The following is a 9,253-nucleotide window of genomic DNA, read 5'->3' as shown; positions in this document are numbered from 1 at the left end:
GGGATCTCTCCAGAGGAAAGACTGAAGAAACAACCGTGTGGACGTACCACCCACTTTACCTCAGTTGCTACGTTTACATGGGAGTTTTAATTCCTCTTTAATTCCAAATAAAAGTTAATTCCACTTTAAACAGATGAAAAACGACCATGTAAACATTTAATTCCTAATGCAAATTCCTACTCGGAATTCAACTTAGTTCCGATGTAAGTGTCTGGTTTATTCACATATTAATTCCAAACTATTTCATTCCTCTGTCATGTAAACCTTCATTCCGCTCTAAGTTAATTTCGCAAAAGTGTCATGAGACCTGTGGAAAGTTACAAGTTTAGCATCTCTAGTGGCCAAAAGTTACACAGTATCCCTTAAATTACACAATATCAGCAAACTAACCTTTGCTGCTTTGTCAGACTCACACTTCCTTAAGCCAGGATTTAACCACTGTGCTCCAGCAGGATCCATCCTGCAGGAAAGAAAGGAGAAAAACAGAACATAATGAGGTAGCACATAATGCTAAACAAAAAGGCGGAGCAATCGAGAAACAACATTTGATGATGTGGAAGTGTCAAAAGCTGCCGTCCTTGGAATGGCTGTTTGAAATTGATCCAACAGTTTATCCACAGACTTCACCAATCTGTGGTTTGGAGAGGATAGTGTGTCATAAAGACAATAATCTGGATGATTATTAATTTTCAGGTTATCTGTTTCATCCATGTCTTTGCCTCAAATACAGTTTTTGTAACTTTAGTTTTTTTATTTTTAAAAAAGGAAACGTTGTGTAAAAATGTGAATATCAGACGTCAATGACTTGCAAATCTCAAACCAATATTAGACAAACACCAGATCATAAACAACATCAAATGTTTAAACTGTGGCGTTTTAAAAATCAGTGAAAAATACGAACTCATCCTGAATTTCTATTTCAAAAGCAAAGTTAAACACAAGGGGAAAGTTCAGAATACTGTAGGGCTTCTAATGAACCTTGTACCACCTAATCTCCCCACATCTACATCAGTCTAATCACGTCCTTGTTCTGAAACTAACAGCATTAACATAACACTAACATAACATCACATAATTTATTAACATAACAGCAGGTTATGGTCAATGGGAGTTTTCCCGCCTTTTGTTTCCAGTGTGCCCTGAAATGGTTTTATGTTGTCAGTGGTTGCTAGCTAAAGTTAAACTCAACTGCTGAATGAGCCGAAATATGAATGTACCTGTTTGCACAAATATAAATGCCTGGAACGAAGCTCCTTCTGAGTTTTTCCAGTCTGCAGTGCTGATCCTCCAGTGGAGCTGACAACAGTTTCACTCCGGAGTCTCTGGGATGATTGTAGCTCAAATCCAGCTCTCTCAGACAGGAATGATTAGAAGTCAAAGCTGAAGCCAGTGAAGCACAGCCCTCCTTTGTGATCATACAACCTGACAGGCTTCAGTTTAAAAAAAACAAATCACATATTTGAGAAGCAAATGGCAAATCCAGCAGACATTGAAGACCTGTACTAAAATAAACAATTTTCAACTAATCCCTGAAAAGCTGTCCATTAAGCTGAGAAACATGAGTTGACACTGTGGGCTCTTCAGTCCAACCAACAGCTGCTCTACTCCTGAATCCTGCAGGTCGTTGTTACTCAGGTCCACCTCCCTCAGCTGGGAATAGTCAGAGCTTATCGTTGAGCACAGAGAAACACAGCCGTCCTTTGTGATCATGCCGCCCGACAGACTTGGATTGGAGATAAAATCAGGAAAAGTTTACAGTTTAAAAGCTCTGTATTGGTCCAAATTGTATTTGAGTTAACAGGTTATGTCAGGGGTGTCCAAAGTCAGTCCCGAAGGGCTGCGGTCCTGCAGGTTTTGGATGTTTCCTGCTGCAGCGGACCTAAATCAGATCAATCAATCAGTATGTTCTGGCAGAACTTGGCAATAAGCTGCTGAGGACTGTAGTTTGATGTAATTCAGGTGTATGAAATGATATTGTATGAGTTGTATGAAATGATAGGAGCAGCACAAAGAAAGAATAAGTTTGAATCTGTTCAAACTAACTCGTTTGTGCGTCACACCCAAACGGTAGCCGGTGATTTGTTCAACCGCTGGCGACAGAAAATCATGACGTGATCATAGGCTTCAGTATTCAGGACATCAGCTGTTTAAAAGTTTTGACAGAGTTTGAAGGAGAAAAGATCTTGTCACTCAAGTACAATCAATTATCTAATCAATGTTATTGATCAGTGCAGTCAAAGAAAAGTGTTTTTCCATCTTGTTTTCATTTGGCAGCTTCTTTTATAGAATTCTCTTTGTTATCATCTTCAGAACCTTGTCTTCAAAGGTGCATTGACATCAGGACAGTCCGCTAGACTCGGTCCGATTGGGGACTCGGCTCAGTTGTAGAGGAATGTATCCATGCGGACCAAGATCGTGTCCACGCTGCACTTTGGTCAAACCAATAAAACCATTAGAATAATATATCCCTATTCCCACCAGAGGTGGCGCTGCACTGGCATTTAGCAGAAGAGAGGACCAGACCGACATGAAGAAGAAAACTCTGTTTCCTCCACCTGCCAGTTAAACATGGAGACAAAACTATGGCTGTTTTGGTTTTTTATTGTGTCTTATGCAAGTATCCTGCAGAAATCCACTGCAACAATGGAGGCAGTATGAACACCAGACGAGGCAGAGGACCCTTAACGCCATCGCTATGGATTTACCCACAATGCAACGCTACACCACATGCATGAAGTGACTTGTTTTCTACTCCGCTCCCTGTATTTGGTCCGCTTGAAACGGGCCAATACCTGCGTTTGTAGGTGGACTGAGTCCGCTTCTTTGGTCCAAATCAGAATTTGTTGGATGTTTTCACATTTCGCCAAACAAAGCGGACTTTCTGAGCAAACAGACTCGGATTCAAATTAAACAGGCTGATGTGAATGTGTCCTAACATCACCAGAACATGGCAAAGAGTCTGGGATGCAAAAGGAGCTGGATTTATCTGAACAAGTGTAAAAATGTAAAAGTTTAATTTTAGCCCCAAAAGATATCTGCGTTTCTCTGAAAGATTTTTTTTAAATGCTGATGACTGCTGGATAATGTTGCGACAGAACGCCATCATACAGAAGTTGGGCCAAAATCTTTATTGAGGCATCAAATGTCTAACGTGAAGGACACTGAAGCAATTACCTCGCTCATTTTTAGCACAGATAAAAGTTGGTAACTCGGGGTAAATAAGTCGCATGAGACATAGTCTCCTCAAGCTGAAATCCCATTGGCTCAGAGTGTGGCGACCTGCTACCATTTGTGCAGGGATCAACTTCTCTTTGTGGACCATAATCCAGGAAGCAAAATAATTACAGCTTGTATGCAAGGAAGCAAATAGATAAAAGAACAAGGAAACATAAAAGAATAAGAAAAATAAAAGAATTCAATAATGTAACAATAATTAAATGAAAAAATACATTAATTTATATATATCTAAATATACTTATCTACATATTTCCACTTTTATTCAGTTAATATTTTCTTTTTTTATTCTTTATTTCTGGCACTCCAATTGATCCTCAGTGTTGGAAAAGGGAAACATCTAAAACCTGCAGCCCTTGGATCTGAATACCCCTTGGTTATGTCCTCACCAGAGGGTTTCCAGTTCGGAGTGTGGACGCTCCAGTCCACCAGACAGGAGCTTTACTCCTGAGTCCTGCAGGTTGTTGTTACTCATGTCCAGTGTTCGCAGCTCACTGCTGACGCCAGAGGAACATCCTTTTTCTGTCACCAAACACTGTGACAGACTGAAAGAAGAAGAACATTATTGATGTAAGTAGCAAGAAGGCAAACCCGATCCAAAGGAAATGCCTCCTAACAAGATTTTTACCATCAACAAATAGCTGCACTCTCACCTGAGAGATTCTAGTTTGCAGTTTGGATTCTTCAGTCCAGCTGACAGCTGCTTCACTCCTGAGTCCTGCAGGCTGTTGTTACTCATGTCCAGCTTTCTAAGATGGCTGTGGCTGGAGCTCAGTGCTGAGGCCACAGAGAGACATGATGGCACATGATGTGGAGGCTTCGTGATGACTTGATGTGGGAGATGATCCTGCTGGCCTGTTTCTTATCTCTGAACCTCTTCCTGAAGTACTCCTCCTTCTGAGCATCAGTGAACCCTCTGACCTCTGTCACCATGTCAACACAGTCAGGAGGGATCTGATTGGCTGCTGCAGGCCGTGTGGTTATCCAGATGTGAGCAGAAGGAAGCAGTTTCCCCCTGATGAGGTTTGTCAGCAGCACATCCACTGAGGTGGACTCTGTAACATCAGTCAGGATCTCATTGTTGTGGAAGTCCAGAGGAAGCCGACACTCATCCAGACCATCAAACATGAAGACGACCTGGAAGTCTTCAAAGCTGCAGATGTCTTTGGTTTCAGTAAAGAAGTGATGGACAAGTCCCACCAAGCTGAACTTCTTCTCCTTCAGCACATTCAGCTCTCTGAAAGTGAATGGAAACATGAACTGGATGTCCTGGTTGGCTTTGTCTTCAGCCCAGTCCAGAGTGAACTTCTGTGTTAAGACAGTTTTCCCGATGCCAGCCACTCCCTTTGTCATCACTGTTCTGATTGGTTCCTCTCTTCCAGGTGGGAGTTTAAAGATGTCTTCATGTCTGATGGTTGTTTCTGGTCTGTCTGCTTTCCTGGAAGCTGCTTCAATCTGTCTGACCTCATGTTCATCATTGACCTCTGCAGTTCCTCCCTCTGTGATGTAGATCTCTGTGAAGATCTGGTTCAGGAAAGTTAGGTTTCCTGCTTTAGCGATCCCCTCAAACACACACTGGAACTTCCTCAGAGCAGATTTTTGTTTATGTTGACAAAGTGAAGTAAAAAGTTCTGAATGAAAACATAAAACAAAATATTAATGAATGAATTCAACATTACACCTTGCGCCATTTAATTCTTTTTAACCCAGAGCACTAAGGTTTGGCTATTTACATACATGCTACATTGCTTTTGTCTGGCAACTCAAGCTGTTAGTGTTCCAGGATTAAAAAGTAGTGAATAAGTTGTTTAATCTCTTGACTCATCAGTAAAAATGCCTTTCAGGGGCTTTGCAGAGAAATCCACTCACTGCTTTGCAGATGATCCGCCAGATCCACCCTTTTTATTCTCCTCAGAAAATACAGAATGATTTTCACAAATGAATATCTGCTGCTTCTCCTCTGCTCTTCTTCGTCACCCTCCAACAGCTTGTCTTTATCCTTCTGACCAGCAAAGCAATCTGGGTCTTCTGCACTCAGAACCCTCTGGATATTCTTCAACTCCTGCTTCACAAAACTGACTATGTTTTTCTCCAGCAGCTGCAAAAGAGAGCTGGATTTAGAGTAAAAATTAGGACAGAACTGTGTAAAAATCCTCTAACTACAGCAAATATAAGCAATAGTCCAACAACAATTCTAATTCATAGAATATAGTGGTTAGCACTGGGGCCCCACAGCAAGAAGGTCCCTGGTTCGATCGTCAGCTGTGTTGAGGTTTGGACGGTGACCTTTCTGTGTGGAGTTTGCATGTTCTCCCTGTGTATGTATGGGTTTTCTCTGGGTACTACGGCTTCCTCCAAAGACATGCATGTTAGGTTAAATTGCTACTGAAATAGTTACTCTAAATTGCCCATAGGAGTGATTGTGAACAGGAACAACCTTCTGGATACTACCATCCAGAACAGGAACAACATTCTGGATCCTATCACCCAGAACAGGAACAATGTTCTGGATCCTATCACCCAGAACAGGAACAATGTTCTGGATCTTACCATCCAGTGAGTGTGAGCACGAGTGGTTGTGTGGCCCTGCAATGGACTGGCGACCTGTCCAGGGTGTACCCTGCCTTTCGCCCAAAGACTGTTGGGATGGACTCCAGCTTCCCCTCAACTCTAATTTGACTAAGTGGTTAGGATAATGAATGAACAGCTTCAGTAACTCTGACTAGTGATGGACTGCCGACCTTTCCATGGTGCACCCTCCCTCAAGACCAATGAGGGTTCTGTAAAAAATTAAGTAGCTTTGACTTCATTATTTTTTAGCACTTCTGGGCTGAAGAACCCAGGTTTAAGTTTCTAGACTGGCAACAGGGGTTTACCACAGTGGGCCGCAGAACAAGATGCCAAAACATGGCAGCTCACAGTTGGGTCATATGAAAGTGTTAATGTCCCAGCTCAGAATCAGAATAAAGGGTTTATTTTTACTCTAGACAAGTACAAAGAGATTAAAAGTTTGGCTTTACCATGCAAACGACAAAAAGGACAAAATGTCTACAATTACCTAAGATGATAGATTTACTGTAAAGTGCATGTGCATGATAACAGCCGAGTGGTGGAAATGAACAACAAGCAGGCAGCCAGAAAGAGTTTGTGCATGTCTACATTCAGCTGAGTATTGACCCAAGGGTAAAGACTGTCTAAGTCTGTTTGTCCTGGACTTGATCATCTTTGTGAGGGAAGTAGTTCAAACAGGTGGTGGAATGTCTTGGTTTAGGGAGGGGCATCCAGCAATTTTCTGTGTGTGCCCTGCCTGCCTCAGTACAGCGGCTGTACTACAATGAAATGCAGTATGAGAGAAGATTCAATGCAGGCCCTGTAGAAGGCCTTCAGCAGCTTCCCATTTGGTTGGTCCTCCTCAGTCTCCTCAGGAAGTTTAGTTGCTGAAAGGGTGGCAGGGATGAGAGTACAGAGGAACTTTAAGGTGTTGACACTTTCCAACTGGTTGGCATTGATGGAGTGTGGAGAAAGATCAGCCTTGTTCTTCCTGATGTCAGTGATGATTACCTCTGCTATTATCAGAACAGGAACAACATTCTGGAAACTACTATCCAGGACAGGAACAACATTCTGGACATTACCATCCAGAAAAGGAGCAACATTCTAGATACTACCGTTCAGAACAGGATGGTAGTATCCAAAAAAAATACAGTTATGAGCTTTGATAGTTTTTTAAAACTATATTTATGTTGCACTTTTAATGAATAAGTAATATTTCACAGCTTTTATAAATGCATAGTACTTTGTCAGCGAGTTCAAGTCTTTGGTTGCTAGCATCAAACACTTTCTCTGCAAAATAAGTAAAAAATCTGACAAAAACAGGAAAAGTCGACGAGTGAGGATCAGTTCAACTTTGCCCATAATTCAATACAAAGGCTTTCATTTTGGTGGCCTCAGGATTTGGTGTGTGCTTTTTGCAGATGATGTGTTTCTGTTGGCTTCATTCGGTCGTGATGTACAACTCTCACTGGAGCGATTTGCAGCCGGGATGAAAGCAACTGTGTATTTACAAAATGTAGCTTTCTCAGACTGTTTTCTAGGACCAAATAAAATCCATTTTATTCCCCTCCAACCATGTTTGGGAGGTCTTAAATGTGTTTGATCTTAGATCTGTACTCGAGTAGAACTTTGTCCCTCACCGGTTTACCGAGCTCTTCATTGTGCAGAGATAAGAGTAGAACCAGGATCAGGCATGGCCCAGACATGGTCAAGTCCTTCGGTTTGCTTCACCAACTTATTTCTCATGTTTCATTCAAACCTCAGTTTTAAAGCTCAGATCTAACATGTTGTTCAGTTATTTCCAGCTTCAGACAATCTTTAAACTCAGACTGACCCTTTCAACTATTGATCAGTCAAACATTATGCAGCTTTATGTGATTTCACCTTCAACCTTTTTTTTTTTTTTTTTTAAGACCTAATTCATAGTTGCAGGGGGCGGAGCCTAACCCGACTTTTATCAGGCGTATTTGGACTGGTTACCGGTGTTTCACAGACGTGCACCTATAATTACATTCAATTCAAGTCAGCTTTATTTGTACAGCCGCACTTCACAACAATGTTGTCACAGGACACTTTACATACACATCATTTCGAGCCAATTCATACATATCATATAATAGAAACCAACTGATTGCATCGAGTCATGACTTGGATCCAATCCCCCATCCTGAGCTGCACGAGGCGACAGTGGGAAGGAAAAAACTCCCCTTTAACAGGAAGAAAACCTCCGGCAGAACCCGGCTCAGGGAGGGCAGCCATCTGCCTCGACTGGTTGGGGTGGAGAGGACAGGAAAGACAGATCAACATGTACAACTGCACTTATTCAGGAAGACTATTTGGGACAACCCTTAAATAAGGAATTGCAGTAATCCAGTCTGGAAGAAATAAAGGCATGGACTAATTTTTCTGCATCTTTCTGAGACAACATGCTCCTAATTTTTGCAATATTACGCAGGTGGAAGAAGGCGGTTCAAGAAACCTGTTTTAAATGTGAGCTAAAAGACAAGTCCTGGTCTATAATGACTCCAAGATTTCTCACAGTGGTACTGGAGGCCATATTAATTCCATCTAGATTAATTACATAACTGGATAATTTTGTTCTAAGTTTTTCAGGCCCGAAGATAACAACCTCTGTCTGGTCTGAGTTTAAAAGGAGAAAATTCAGTCGTCTTCTTTAGGCTTGTTGTCCTTTCTGTCTGATGCATCCAGATGCTGGAAAGACTTATAAAAGGAAAATAAAATTAATAAAAAGACCGGATGCTTTCAGCTACAAGGATGTTTTTAAATCTTTTACATTTAAAGATGAATTATTGCTGCTCCCAGTTTGATGACGCCAACTGCTGACAGCCTTGGGTGGTTTATTTTTAATCTTTTTAACATGTAGTGTTTATTTTATAGGCTCTTTTATCCTCCAGTAACTAACTGGACAGGTGCTATAATGGTAGTTAACTTCAATATAGAATATTACATTTAGCTACTTAAATAGAGAAATAACATCATTTACAATTTGGCAATACTTAATTTAAAATAGACAAAATTCATGTCTATATATATAAATGTATACATTATAATATATATATATATATATATATATATATATATATATATATATGTGTGTGTGTGTGTGTGTGTGTGTGTGTGTAGAGATAGAGACATGAGTGACTACTTCATAATTAACAACTGAAACCATTATTAAACCTCTGAACTCAGAGAAAAAGGGCAGTTTCATATAATGGATCACCTTTAATTTGTTGTCTTTTGATGGAAATCCAGAGCATCATGCCCCCCCCCTACACACACACGCACACACACACACACACTTACTACAGGTACACAAAGCTGAGGACTGGCGGTGACATCAGTCAGCATCAGAAAGAACAAACCTGAGAAACAACTGGAAGGTTTACTTAAGGAGACTGGTGGATCTGACCTTAGGAATAAAGACCTGCAGTCAATCATTCACAGA

This window comes from Telmatherina bonti (genome assembly GCF_933228915.1).
Source record: "Telmatherina bonti genome assembly, chromosome: 16".
NCBI lineage: Eukaryota > Metazoa > Chordata > Actinopteri > Atheriniformes > Telmatherinidae > Telmatherina > Telmatherina bonti.
This window is presented reverse-complemented; position numbering follows the sequence as displayed.